Here is a 15783-nt window from a genome sequence, read left to right on the forward strand (position 1 = left end):
TTGCATAACCAAAAAATGTCTGCACAAACTGTCAAAAACCATCTCAGGGAAGCTCATCTACATGGTCGCCATCCTCAGCGGGTTCTCGACCTGACTGCAGTTCGTCGTTGTAACTGACTTGAGTGGGCAAATACTCACATTCGATGGCATATTACACTTTGGAGAGGTGTTCTCTTCATGGATGAATCCCAGTTTTCACTGTACAGGGCAGATGGCAGACAGTGTGTATGGCGTCATGTGGGTGAGCGGTTTGCTGATGTCAGCGTTGTGTATCGCGTGGCCCACGGTGGCGGGGTTATGGTATGGCAGGTGTATGTTATGGACCAGGAACACAGGTGCATTTTATTGATGGCATTTTGAATGCACAGAGATACCGTGATGAGATACTGAGGCCCATTGTTGTAGCATGATAATGCACGGCCTCATGTTGCAAAGATCTGTACACAATTCCTGGAAGCTGAAAATATTCCAGTTCTTGAATGGCCTGCATACTCACCGGACATATCACCCATTGAGCATGTTTGGGATGCTCTGGATTGGCATATATGACAGCGTGTTCCAGGTCCTGCCAATATCCAGCAACTTCGCACAGCCATTGAAGAGGAGTGGACCAATATTCCACAGGCCCCAATCAACAACCTGATCAACTCTATGCGAAGGAGATGTGTTGGACTGCGTGAGGCAAATGGTGGTCACACCAGATACTGACTGGTTTTTGGACCCCCCCCCCCAATACAGTAAACCTGAACATTTTAGAGTGGCCTTTTATTGTGGCCTGCCTAAGGCACATATAATCAGCATCTTGATATGCCACACCTGTGAGGTGGGTGGATTATCTTGGCAAAGGAGAAGAGCTCACTAACACAGATTTAGACAGATTTGTTAACAATATTTGAGAGAAATAGGCCTTTTGTGTACATAGAAAAAGTCTTAAATCTTTGAGTTCAGCTCATGAAAAATGGGGGCAAAAACAAAAGTGTTGCGTTTATAATTTTGTTCAGTGTAAGAAGAGACTACATACTCACTATCCTGCTGTCCATGGTGCTTAGCAAAACTCAAGGGTTCAAGAGCAGTCGCCCCTCAAGTCTTCTGAAACTGACACTTTCGGTGGTTTTAAACTCCTGTGTTCACCATTGGTTTCTCCTGCTGGCCTCTACTACTGTGTCCTGCAGTGATGTGGAGGTCAGAGTTTCAGTTTCAGTTTCAGAAGAAGACTTCGGGGGACCTGATTTGCATCAGTCAATGTACAGTATTTCAGTAATCTGAGTGTTTACTGCTTGTCCAATATTATTTTGTAACAACAGAATTTTATGAAGACATACACAAAATTACCATCTTCAAGGAACATTTTTATTTATTAGGGGATGTTCTGTTTGCTTATGATTGTACTCACTTTGTGCAAGCCTCTGATAATGTTCAATAAAAATATATTGTTTAAAAAAAAGACTGCGGGGGATAATTCCTTGTGCACAGCATTCACAGCAGCAAAAGGTAAGAGGCTTTACTATTTCATTTTCACGAAAGAGTCACTTTACCCACTCAGGTGAAGACTGCAATTTTATGTATTCAGTGGCTAGGAATAAGAGTAATGTGTGTTTGGTAGGGGATCACAAGTACATAAACTAACAACTTTTGTCCTTGAAGCCAACAATTAATTTCCAAATTCAGTATATGAAAAGCTGTACAAATAGGAGAAAAATAGTGACTTATTTTGTTTGAATACTTTGCAATATAAAAGAGATGATGTCTGGTTTCCAAGCTCCAAGTGTAATAAAAGCTACAGTATATGTTACTGTCCCAGGAGCTGACAATCTCCTTGTGAATCACCTAATATAGTAAAAGCTGCACCTATTTAATTGCTTATTTTTCACTAATTACGTAGCTGTTTTAGACACAGGAGTGGGTGATTTCCAAACACAGTGTTCTAAAACGTGCTATTTTGGGGGAAAATTAGAGGCCTGTTTTTTTAACATTTCTTTGCTGTTTTAGTCCTAGGAACTGACACTCTTTTTCCAAACTCAGAACAAGGAATTATTTTCTTTCAGAACTACTATAGGTCTGTTTGTAAAAAATACATAGCTTTTTCTGGTCAAGGTTCTGATAATTTATTTCAAAACTCACTTACAACCTGTAATATTTTAACTAAAAGAGACGTAGAAGAGAACAGAGGTTTTTTTGGTTATACTTCTTTTCTGGGTTACAAGAGTGCTCTTACTTGTGCTCTCCTGTGACCCACAATCAGCTGTCATCAGGCTAAAGCCCACTGTCATCTGACATCACAGAGCCACTCCAAGCTCTGGAAGGATTCCGACCATATTGCGCTGCTGGAGAGCCAAAGCCAGCTGTGCTCTTTCCTCTCTAGCCTGGTGCTCCAGTGAGGGACAGAGCAGGGAGCGGTGACTGACAGTCTCCGCTCTCTGCTCCGAGAAGACTGAGAGCTGAGTGATCAGCAGGCATGTGATCACTCAGTTCTCAAGCTAAGAGCATGCAGAGGGCAGCTGTAGCATCAGATTGATGCTGCAGCACGGAGGTAAGTAATGAGGTTTTTTTTTTTATACACCCCATACATCTCCTTTAAACATTAGGGGGGAAATGTATCAAAACTGGAGCAGAAAGAATACGGAACAACTGTACATAACAACCAACCATTTATCTTAAGCTTGTTCTGTTGCCATGCACAGCTGCTTCAGATTCTATCTGCTCCAGTTTTGATAAATTCACCTCAGAGACTTTTGCAGCAGTTTTGGTGAGAAAATAAAGGCCTGCTTTTGCTTAAGTGTAACCTAAAACAAAAAAAAAAAAAAAAAATTCTGAAAAAAGATGGTATTGCTGAATGTGTAACACTGCAAAAAAAGTAAATCAAACACCCCCTGCCTTTTAAGTCCAGGCTTTGTGGGTTGTCATAAAAAGCTGCACTTAAAATCCTCCATTCCATCCTTTTTTTTTATCTAGTTTGTGCAGTTAATTAGATGAATGTGCTGTCTCCAGTGCTTGATTCTTTTAGTAAGTTTGCTCTATACGCGTAGAGTGTTTAGAACCCATTTAATTGAATTCTAACGTCATTTAGTATATAAACTTACTTTAATAATCATTTAATCAGAGTGATCATAGCAACTCTCTGGCAATCATCCATTCATTTGGCAATACGCCTTGTTTATTTCAAGGGGCTAGAAAGTATGTTGTTCTTTGTATTATTTTAGCAATGTCAAAATCTGTATACTTCACGTCTGACCTTCTTTTAAGGACGCTGCATTTGGTGCTGCTTGGTGCCAGACACTGGGTGCTTGTCCTCCAATTTTGTATCATAAAAACTATTAGAAAATAGTGCAGCGTGATTGGTTCAAAGCTAAACCAAAAGTACTGCAAAGTGCTGAAGACAGAGACACCCAGGCCAAGATGTGTATAAGAGAATGTATACAGTACTTTAAATGTTCTTTTATGATAAATTACATTAAAATAGTGTATTGGACCAGAAACAAGCATACAACCCTCAAATTATTTTTATCTTGAAAGAGTCCCCAAAACAGAACCAATAGTAACAGGTTCTGGTAGATGCTGAAGAATCAAACCATCTGACAATAGGTTAAATCTGTCCAAAGCTGTATTGGTAAGATTTCTGTGTGCAATATTCTGCACACTTTCTGTGGCTATTATGAAAGGGTTCCTGTTTTTAATTTTACATTTTAGAGAATTCAGCTAGATATACTGGAATGCATGAAAATGCATAGTACACCCAAAACCCCCTTAAAGTGGCTCTTCAGTCATTTTTTTAAAATCTTTCCATCTATTAAATCCTCTGTCCTTGTTGCTTTAACTTTGGATAGTAAAACATTATTTTTCTGACAGTAAATATGTACCTTATATAGCCCACTTCCTCTTTCTTGTCTTGTCATTAGCTTAGGCCAGTGATGGTGAACTTTGGCACCCCAGATGTTTTGGAACTACATTTCCTATGATGCTCATGCACTCTGCAGTGTAGTTGGGCATCATGGGAAATGTAGTTCCAAAACATCTGGGGTGACAACGTTCACCATCACTGGCCTAGGCTAATGACATCATGCACAGCTCTTTCTCTAACTCTCATGAGAGTTTGCCAGCAAGGGAGGGAGGGATTAGTCATAGGAAAGCCAAGAAGAGCTGGAGGGGGCTGGATGAGGGCGGAGATAACAGGCCACTGCAGAGATCCATGAGTATTCATCAAGAGAGGAAAAATGTGTAGACAAGCAGTGGTGTAAGTGTGTCTACATATATATATTATATATATATATATATATATATATATACAGTGCCTTGCGAAAGTATTCGGACCCCTTGAACTTTGTGACCTTTTGCCACATTTCAGGCTTCAAACATAAAGATATAAAACTGTAATTTTTTGTGAAGAATCAACAACAAGTGGGACATAATCATGAAGTGGACCGAAATTTATTGGATATTTAAAACTTTGTTAACAAATAAAAAAAGGAAAAAATTGGGTGTGCAAAATTATTCAGCCCCTTTACTTTCAGTGCAGCAAACTCTCTCCAGAAGTTCAGTGAGGATCTCTGAATGATCCAATGTTGACCTAAATGACTAATGATGATAAATAGATTCCACCTGTGTGTAATCAAGTCTCCGTATAAATGCACCTGCACTGTGATAGTCTCAGAGGTCCGTTTAAAGCGCAGAGAGCATCATGAAGAACAAGGAACGCACCAGGCAGGTCCGAGATACTGTTGTGGAGAAGATTAAAGCTGGATTTGGATACAAAAAGATTTCCCAAGCTTTAAACATCCCAAGGAGCACTGTGCAAGCGATAATATTGAAATGGAAGGAGTATCAGACCACTGCAAATCTACGAAGACCTGGCCGTCCCTCTAAACTTTCAGCTCATACAAGGAGGAGACTGATCAGAGATGCAGCCAAGAGGCCCATGATCACTCTGGATGAACTGCAGAGATTTACAGCTGAGGTGGGAGACTCTGTCCATAGGACAACAATCAGTCGTATACTGCACAAATCTGGCCTTTATGGAAGAGTGGCAAGAAGAAACCCATTTCTTAAAGATATCCATAAAAAGTGTTGTTTAAAGTTTGCCACAAGCCACCTGGGAGACACACCAAGTGTGGAAGAAGGTGCTCTGGTCAGATGAAACCAAAATCGAACTTTTTGGCAACAATGCAAAACGTGTTTGGCGTAAAAGCAACACAGCTCATCACCCTGAACACACCATCCCCACTGTCGAACATGGTGGTGGAAGCATCATGGTTTGGGCCTGCTTTTCTTCAGCAGGGACAGGGAAGATGGTTAAAATTGATGGGAAGATGGATGGAGCCAAATACAGGACCATTCTGGAAGAAAACCTGATAGAGTCTGCAAAAGACCTGAGACTGGGATGGAGATTTGTCTTCCAACAAGACAATGATCAAAAACATAAAGCAAAATCTACAATGGAATGGTTCACAAATAAACATATCCAGGTGTTAGAATGGCCAAGTCAAAATCCAGACCTGAATCCAATCGAGAATCTGTGGAAAGAACTGAAAACTGCTGTTCACAAACGCTCTCCATCCCACCTCACTGAGCTTGAGCGGTTTTGCAAGGAGGAATGGGCAAAAATTGCAGTCTCTCGATGTGCAAAACTGATAGAGACATACCCCAAGCGACTTACAGCTGTAATCGCAACAAAAGGTGGCGCTACAAAGTATTAACTTAAGGGGGCTGAATAATTTTGCATGCCCAATTTTTCAGTTTTTTATTTGTTAAAAAAGTTTAAAATATCCAATAAATTTCGTTCCAATTCATGATTGTGTCCCACTTGTTGTCGATTCTTCACAAAAAATTACAGTTTTATATCTTTATGTTTGAAGCCTGAAAAGTGGCAAAAGGTCGCAAAGTTCAAGGGGGCCGAATACTTTTTACATATATATATATGTGTGTGTGTGTGTGTGTGTGTGTGTGTGTGCCTGTATATATGTATGTGTGTGTGTGTGTGTCTGTGTGTCTCTATCTCTGTAAATCCAGGAAGTGAACAGGCAGCAGCTTCAGCTAACCACAGTTAAAATGGCTGCAGCCAGACTTAGTGGAGGGAGATTTCTGCAGCATTTTTGGCAAGTACAGAATCACAGAATATATAAAACAATATGTAAAGTGGTTGGAGGGAAGCATCAGAATGGCAAAGATGTTTATATTACAAATTATGTGGGCAGACTGCAGTTCCTCTTTAACAACAGAAATATAATCCCTTACCAAAATTGCCATTTTGGCAAGAGGTTACATCCAACATATATTAAAAAAAAAAACAAAAAAAAACCAGGGACTTAACTACTTTACCACTAGAGCATTTTGCTGTCTTACGTCTGGGCCACTTTTTGCGATTCGGCGCTGTGCGAATTTAACTGACAATTGCGCGGTCATGCGACGCCGTACCCAAACAAAATTTACGTCCTTTTTTTCCCACAAACAGAGCTTTCTTTTGGTGGTGTTTGATCACCTGTGCGATTTTTACTTTTTGCGCTATAAACAAAAAAAGAGCGTTTATTTTGAAAAAATAACAATATTTTTAACATTTTTTTATATGAAATTCCCCCCAAAAAATATGTAAAAACCAATTTTTTTTTAAATTTTTGGCCAATTTGTTTTCTGCTACCCATGTTTGGTAAAAAAAAATCGCAATAAGCGTATTTTGATTGGTTTGCGCAAAAGTTATTGCTTTTACTAACTAAGGGAAAGATTTATGTCATTTTTGGTGTTTTTTTTTTTAACGAGTAATGGCGGCGATCTGCGATTTTTTTTGCAGTACTGCGACATTGCGGCGGACAGATCGGACCCTTGACTGACATTTTTGACACTTTTGGGGGTACCAGTGACATTACTGCAGTAATCAGTGCTATAAATATGCACTGTTACTGTAAAAATGACACTGGCAGGGAAGGGGTTAATTTTATTGGAGAGGGAGGGGTTAATGTATGCCTGGTGCTTACTAACGTGTGTGGGGGGAGGTGACTGTGTGAGACAGGGACAGATCGGATGTCCAGCTATGCTGAACACTCCGATCTGTCACTCCCTGTCACTTAGGAGATCCGCCCGCTCTGTTTACACAGGCGGGCGGATCTCCTCACTCGATTCCCCGACGATCGGGGCAGAGCAGCGGCGATCGCCAACGCTCCTCCCCTGGCCCGACTCCCGCTGTGAATGAAAACAGCGGGAGCACGCCTCCGGCGGCGCGCGAGCGCCGCCTACAGGGGAGGAGTCTGGCGACGTAGGTCTACGTCGTCAGACCTACAAGAGCCACTTTGCCGCAGTAGTACTACGGTACTCAGCGGTAGAGTGGTTAATCAGTTTTCACAGCTTGAATATCATTTTGATGGATTGAGCCATTAATTTAACAAATTGCTGTACAAATTTGGTCAAATTCCTCAATATATCTGAAATAAAACTTGTCTGCATTGCACTTTGAGATTTGACTTGTTGTTGAACCTGCAAAAGTGCCAGTTGGAAGCCGACTGCTAAGAGAAATTCAGATGTACTCTATTTTAGATAAATGATGCCCACTGTTGCACACAAATAGGGTTGAGCGAACACCTAGATGTCCGTGTTCGACGGGTTCGGCCGAACTTTAAAAAAAAGTCCGGGTCCGTGTCCCGGACTTTTACCGAACTTTTCCCGGACACCGAACCCCATTGAAGTCAATGGGGACCCGAACTTTAAGGCACTAAAATGGCTCTAAAACACCAAAGGAAAGGGCTAGAGTGCTGCAAATGGCAGCAAAACGTAATTAAGAGCATGGCAAGTGCTCTGCAAACAAATGTGGATAGGGAAATAACTTAAAACAACAAAAAAAAAACAGAAAAATAAAACAATGTTCTTCTTCATCTCTGAAGGACGAGGCCCATATGGAGTAGGAGGGAGGTTGAGGTGGTGGTGGATGTGGCGGTGACATAGGCGTGCGCACAGGGTGTGCTGGGTGTGCCTGGGCACACCCTAATCACCTAGGGCACATAGCATTGCCAGTGAGGAGATGGGAAAGATCTCCCTGGGACCTGCTCTGCTCTATTTCTCCTTGCCTACAGGTACATGGCCCCGATACATTACTCTCCCTGCTGGCAAACACATGCATGTGTATTTCAACTTTGGGGTGCACACCTTAATGCAATAGGCTGCGCACACCTATGGGCGGTGTAGGTGGAAGCGGCGGTGGAGGAGGACCAGGGCCGGATTAACAGCATCATGGGCTTGGTGCTGAGGATTTTGAAGGGCCTTAAGGGCCGTGCCTTGCCATGCACCCAGAGGAGGAAGGGTGCAGCCATGCATGCCTAATTCAACATGGGATGCTGTCTCTGAAGCCCATAAACACATCCATGCATCGCCAACTGTCCCTCCTTGTCCGGCCTTCACGCTGTGTGGGGAGGTTCTGAGGGTGCTGCCTGGGGAAGCGAGCATAGAAGCCAGACTTCTGTGTTTACAAGTGACAGAAGAGCGGTAACAGTGAATATGGCCAACCCGGGGCCTATATAAAAGGTAGGGGCCTGGAGCTGCAGCTCCAATAGCCCCTACATTAATCTGGCCCTGAGGAGGAGGACGAGGTAGCCAACACTGCTTCTTTTCAAAAATTTTAAATGAGGGTACACCCCAAAAGAGTGAGAAAGAGCAAAAATGGAACAATGGGTGGGTAAGGTCGGTATCCATTGCTATTCTGCATAAGGTACGGAAAAGTCCCGTGGGATCCATGCCTGGTTCATTTTAATGAACGTGAGCTTGTCCACATTGTCTCTGGACAGGCGGCTGCGCTTGTCTGTTATAACGCCCCCAGCCGTGCTAAATACCCGTTCAGATAATACACTGGCTGCAGGGCACGCCAGCACCTCCAAGGCGTAAAGGGCAAGCTCAAGCCATGTGCCCAATTTGGAGACCCAGAAGTTGAAGGGGGCAGACCCGTCATTCACTACATGTAGGCGTGTGCACACATACTGCTCCACCATGTTGGTAAAATGCTGCCTCCTGCTAAGACGTTCCATCTGAGCTGCTGGTGCTGCTGTTTGTTGTGGCGTGCTGACAAAGCTTTTCCACATTTCGGCCATGCTAACCCTGCCTTCTGAGGTGCTGGCGGTGCCCTGGTTGCGTTGGCGACCTCCTCCTCCTCCTCCTCTGCCTTGTGCTTCCACTGTGGCCCCGCTGTCAGATGGGAATGCCAGCAGCATGGCGTCTACCAGCGTGCGCTTGTACTCGCGCATCTTGCGATCGCGCTCCAGTGAGTGAATTAAGGACGGTACGTTGTCCTTGTAACGGGGATCCAGCAGCGTGGCCACCCAGTAATCAGCACAAGTTAGAATGTGGGCAACTCGGCGGTCGTTGTGGAGACACTGCAGCATGTAATCGCTCATGTGTGCCAGGCTGCCCAGAGGCAACGAAAGGCTGTCCTCTGTGGGAGGTGTATCGTCCGTGTCCTCTGTATCCCCCCAGCCACGCACCAGTGATGGCCATGAGCTGGCCTGGGTGCCACCCTGCTGTGAACATGGTTCCATCTCCTCCTCCAGCTCCTCCTCCTCCTCATCCTCCTCATCCTCCAGAACTGTGCCCCTGCTGGACAATTGCGTCCCTGGCGTTTGCGTGTGCAGGAACCCACCCTCGGAGCCCCTTGCGAATGACTGCCCTGAAAGCCTTGGAAATGTTACCTCTTCATCCTCCTCCTCCTCCTCATCCTGTGCCACATCCTCTTCCATCATCGCCCGAATTGTTTTTTCAAGGAGGCATAGAAGTGGGATAGTTAAGCTGAGAACGGCGTCATTGCCACTGGCCATGTTGGTGGAGTACTCAAAACAGCGCAACAAGGCACACAGGTCTCGCATGGAGGCCCAGTTAAATTAAATAGCGGAATAGAAAATATGATCCAAAAAAAGTGTATGTATATCACACGTACACAACCACACTGGGCCCCAATTACTATTGTTTGTACCCCTAAAAGGCTAGATGAGGAGTAGGGGGAGTATGGAACAGGCAGCACCCTCAAACCTTCAGAAGTATGAGATGAACCCCAACAACTTGGAAAGGTGGATCTCTCTCACACGTACCGACACAGACTATCCCGCAATTCAATTGATCCTCAAAGGTTTTTATTGAATAGCGGAATAGGAAATATGATCAAAAAAAGTGTATGTATCTCGCACGTACACAACCACACTAGGCCCCAATTACTATTGTTTGTACCCCTAAAAGGCTAGATGAGGAGTAGGGGGGGTATGGAACAGGCAGCACCCTCAAACCTTCAGAAGTATGAGATGAACCCCAACAACTTGGAAAGGTGGATCTCTCTCACACGTACCGACACAGACTATCCCCCAATTTAACTGATCCCCAAAGGTTTTTGATTAAATAGCGGAATAGAAAATATGATCCAAAAAAAGTGTATGTATATCACACGTACACAACCACACTAGGCCCCAATTACTATTGTTTGTACCCCTAAAAGGCTAGATGAGGAGTAGGGGGGGTATGGAACAGGCAGCACCCTCAAACCTTCAGAAGTATGAGATGAACCCCAACAACTTGGAAAGGTGGATCTCTCTCACACGTACCGACACAGACTATCCCCCAATTTAACTGATCCCCAAAGGTTTTTGATTAAATAGCGGAATAGAAAATATGATCCCAAAAAAGTGTATGTATATCACACGTACACAACCACACTGGGCCCCAATTACTATTGTTTGTACCCCTAAAAGGCTAGATGAGGAGTAGGGGGAGTATGGAACAGGCAGCACCCTCAAACCTTCAGAAGTATGAGATGAACCCCAACAACTTGGAAAGGTGGATCTCTCTCACACGTACCAACACAGACTATCCCCCAATTTAACTGATCCCCAAAGGTTTTTGATTAAATAGCGGAATAGAAAATATGATCCAAAAAAAGTGTATGTATATCACACGTACACAACCACACTAGGCCCCAATTACTATTGTTTGTACCCCTAAAAGGCTAGATGAGGAGTAGGGGGGAGTATGGAACAGGCAGCACCCTCAAACCTTCAGAAGTATGAGATGAACCCCAACAACTTGGAAAGGTGGATCTCTCTCACACGTACCGACACAGACTATCCCGCAATTCAATTGATCCTCAAAGGTTTTTATTGAATAGCGGAATAGGAAATATGATCAAAAAAAGTGTATGTATCTCGCACGTACACAACCACACTAGGCCCCAATTACTATTGTTTGTACCCCTAAAAGGCTAGATGAGGAGTAGGGGGGGTATGGAACAGGCAGCACCCTCAAACCTTCAGAAGTATGAGATGAACCCCAACAACTTGGAAAGGTGGATCTCTCTCACACGTACCGACACAGACTATCCCCCAATTTAACTGATCCCCAAAGGTTTTTGATTAAATAGCGGAATAGAAAATATGATCCCAAAAAAGTGTATGTATATCACACGTACACAACCACACTGGGCCCCAATTACTATTGTTTGTACCCCTAAAAGGCTAGATGAGGAGTAGGGGGAGTATGGAACAGGCAGCACCCTCAAACCTTCAGAAGTATGAGATGAACCCCAACAACTTGGAAAGGTGGATCTCTCTCACACGTACCAACACAGACTATCCCCCAATTTAACTGATCCCCAAAGGTTTTTGATTAAATAGCGGAATAGAAAATATGATCCAAAAAAAGTGTATGTATATCACACGTACACAACCACACTAGGCCCCAATTACTATTGTTTGTACCCCTAAAAGGCTAGATGAGGAGTAGGGGGAGTATGGAACAGGCAGCACCCTCAAACCTTCAGAAGTATGAGATGAACCCCAACAACTTGGAAAGGTGGATCTCTCTCACACGTACCGACACAGACTATCCCGCAATTCAATTGATCCTCAAAGGTTTTTATTGAATAGCGGAATAGGAAATATGATCAAAAAAAGTGTATGTATCTCGCACGTACACAACCACACTAGGCCCCAATTACTATTGTTTGTACCCCTAAAAGGCTAGATGAGGAGTAGGGGGGGTATGGAACAGGCAGCACCCTCAAACCTTCAGAAGTATGAGATGAACCCCAACAACTTGGAAAGGTGGATCTCTCTCACACGTACCGACACAGACTATCCCCCAATTTAACTGATCCCCAAAGGTTTTTGATTAAATAGCGGAATAGAAAATATGATCCAAAAAAAGTGTATGTATATCACACGTACACAACCACACTGGGCCCCAATTACTATTGTTTGTACCCCTAAAAGGCTAGATGAGGAGTAGGGGGAGTATGGAACAGGCAGCACCCTCAAACCTTCAGAAGTATGAGATGAACCCCAACAACTTGGAAAGGTGGATCTCTCTCACACGTACCGACACAGACTATCCCGCAATTCAATTGATCCTCAAAGGTTTTTATTGAATAGCGGAATAGGGAATATGATCAAAAAAAGTGTATGTATCTCGCACGTACACAACCACACTAGGCCCCAATTACTATTGTTTGTACCCCTAAAAGGCTAGATGAGGAGTAGGGGGGGTATGGAACAGGCAGCACCCTCAAACCTTCAGAAGTATGAGATGAACCCCAACAACTTGGAAAGGTGGATCTCTCTCACACGTACCGACACAGACTATCCCCCAATTTAACTGATCCCCAAAGGTTTTTGATTAAATAGCGGAATAGAAAATATGATCCCAAAAAAGTGTATGTATATCACACGTACACAACCACACTGGGCCCCAATTACTATTGTTTGTACCCCTAAAAGGCTAGATGAGGAGTAGGGGGAGTATGGAACAGGCAGCACCCTCAAACCTTCAGAAGTATGAGATGAACCCCAACAACTTGGAAAGGTGGATCTCTCTCACACGTACCAACACAGACTATCCCCCAATTTAACTGATCCCCAAAGGTTTTTGATTAAATAGCGGAATAGAAAATATGATCCAAAAAAAGTGTATGTATATCACACGTACACAACCACACTAGGCCCCAATTACTATTGTTTGTACCCCTAAAAGGCTAGATGAGGAGTAGGGGGGGTATGGAACAGGCAGCACCCTCAAACCTTCAGAAGTATGAGATGAACCCCAACAACTTGGAAAGGTGGATCTCTCTCACACGTACCAACACAGACTATCCCCCAATTTAACTGATCCCCAAAGGTTTTTGATTAAATAGCGGAATAGAAAATATGATCCAAAAAAAGTGTATGTATATCACACGTACACAACCACACTAGGCCCCAATTACTATTGTTTGTACCCCTAAAAGGCTAGGAGTAGGGGGAGTATGGAACAGGCAGCACCCTCAAACCTTCAGAAGTATGAGATGAACCCCAACAACTTGGAAAGGTGGATCTCTCTCACACGTACCAACACAGACTATCCCCCAATTTAACTGATCCCCAAAGGTTTTTGATTAAATAGCGGAATAGAAAATATGATCCCAAAATAGTGTATGTATATCACACGTACACAACCACACTAGGCCCCAATTACTATTGTTTGTACCCCTAAAAGGCTAGGAGTAGGGGGAGTATGGAACAGGCAGCACCCTCAAACCTTCAGAAGTATGAGATGAACCCCAACAACTTGGAAAGGTGGATCTCTCTCACACGTACCAACACAGACTATCCCCCAATTTAACTGATCCCCAAAGGTTTTTGATTAAATAGCGGAATAGAAAATATGATCCCAAAAAAGTGTATGTATATCACACGTACACAACCACACTAGGCCCCAATTACTATTGTTTGTACCCCTAAAAGGCTAGGAGTAGGGGGAGTATGGAACAGGCAGCACCCTCAAACCTTCAGAAGTATGAGATGAACCCCAACAACTTGGAAAGGTGGATCTCTCTCACACGTACCAACACAGACTATCCCCCAATTTAACTGATCCCCAAAGGTTTTTGATTAAATAGCGGAATAGAAAATATGATCCCAAAAAAGTGTATGTATATCACACGTACACAACCACACTAGGCCCCAATTACTATTGTTTGTACCCCTAAAAGGCTAGGAGTAGGGGGAGTATGGAACAGGCAGCACCCTCAAACCTTCAGAAGTATGAGATGAACCCCAACAACTTGGAAAGGTGGATCTCTCTCACACGTACCAACACAGACTATCCCCCAATTTAACTGATCCCCAAAGGTTTTTGATTAAATAGCGGAATAGAAAATATGATCCCAAAAAAGTGTATGTATATCACACGTACACAACCACACTAGGCCCCAATTACTATTGTTTGTACCCCTAAAAGGCTAGGAGTAGGGGGAGTATGGAACAGGCAGCACCCTCAAACCTTCAGAAGTATGAGATGAACCCCAACAACTTGGAAAGGTGGATCTCTCTCACACGTACCAACACAGACTATCCCCCAATTTAACTGATCCCCAAAGGTTTTTGATTAAATAGCGGAATAGAAAATATGATCCCAAAAAAGTGTATGTATATCACACGTACACAACCACACTAGGCCCCAATTACTATTGTTTGTACCCCTAAAAGGCTAGGAGTAGGGGGAGTATGGAACAGGCAGCACCCTCAAACCTTCAGAAGTATGAGATGAACCCCAACAACTTGGAAAGGTGGATCTCTCTCACACGTACCAACACAGACTATCCCCCAATTTAACTGATCCCCAAAGGTTTTTGATTAAATAGCGGAATAGAAAATATGATCCCAAAAAAGTGTATGTATATCACACGTACACAACCACACTAGGCCCCAATTACTATTGTTTGTACCCCTAAAAGGCTAGATGAGGAGTAGGGGGAGTATGGAACAGGCAGCACCCTCAAACCTTCAGAAGTATGAGATTGTGTTCACTGTACCCCACAAAGATTGAGTTCACTGCACCCCACAATGATTGTGTTCACTGCACCCCACAAAGATTGTGTTCACTGCACCTCACAAAGATTGTGTTCACTGTACCCCCCAAAGATTGTGTTCACTGCACCCCACAAAGATTCTGTTCACTGTACCCCACAAAGATTGTGTTCACTGCACCCCAAAAAGATTGTGTTCACTGCACCCCAAAAAGGATGTTGTTCACTGCACCCCAAAAAGGATGTTGTTCACTCCACCCCAAAAAGATTGTGTTCACTGCACCCCACAAAGATTGTGTTCACTGCACCCCAAAAAGATTGTGTTCACTGCACCCCAAAAATGATTTTGTTCACTGCACCCCAAAAAGGATTTTGTTCACTGCACCCCAAAAAGGATGTTGTTCACTCCACCCCAAAAAGATTGTGTTCACTGCACCCCACAAAGGATTTTGTTCACTGCACCCCAAAAAGATTGTGTTCACTGCACCCCAAAAAGGATGTTGTTCACTGCACCCCAAAAAGGATTTTGTTCACTGCACCCCAAAAAGATTGTGTTCACTGCACCCCACAAAGGATTTTGTTCACTGCACCCCACAAAGATTGTGTTCACTGCACACCAAAAAGGATTGTGTTCACTGCACCCCAAAAAGATTTTGTTCACTGCACCCCAAAAAGATTGTGTTCACTGCAGCCCAAAAAGATTGTGTTCACTGCAGCCCAAAAAGATTGTGTTCACTGCAGCCCAAAAAGATTGTGTTCACTGCAGCCCAAAAAGATTGTGTTCACTGCAGCTCACACACAGAAAAATGGATGTGGATCACTGACACCTGCCTATCTCCAATCCCACACCACACAGCAATATCGATTGTAGTTTGTAGAACACAGTTTCCCTAAAATTCAGCAGACTCTGTCCCTAACAGGATTGAGAAGAGATCGTAGATCAGGATTGAGTGCAGATTCACCCCACCCCCCACACAGCAATATCGATTGTAGTTTGT

General features: G+C 43.5%; 1 protein-coding gene across 1 annotated transcript in view; it reads right to left on the reverse strand.

Annotated features, from left to right (window-relative positions):
- The window catches only part of LOC309545596 (uncharacterized protein), a gene marked incomplete at its 3' end in the record, with an annotated part of 151007 nt that overhangs the window by 77622 nt on the left and 57602 nt on the right, over positions 1 to 15783 (reverse strand). The gene's annotated exons all lie outside the window — the stretch shown is intronic.

Source organism: Pelophylax lessonae (assembly GCF_965119305.1).
Source record: "Pelophylax lessonae genome assembly, chromosome: 1".
Lineage (NCBI taxonomy): Eukaryota > Metazoa > Chordata > Amphibia > Anura > Ranidae > Pelophylax > Pelophylax lessonae.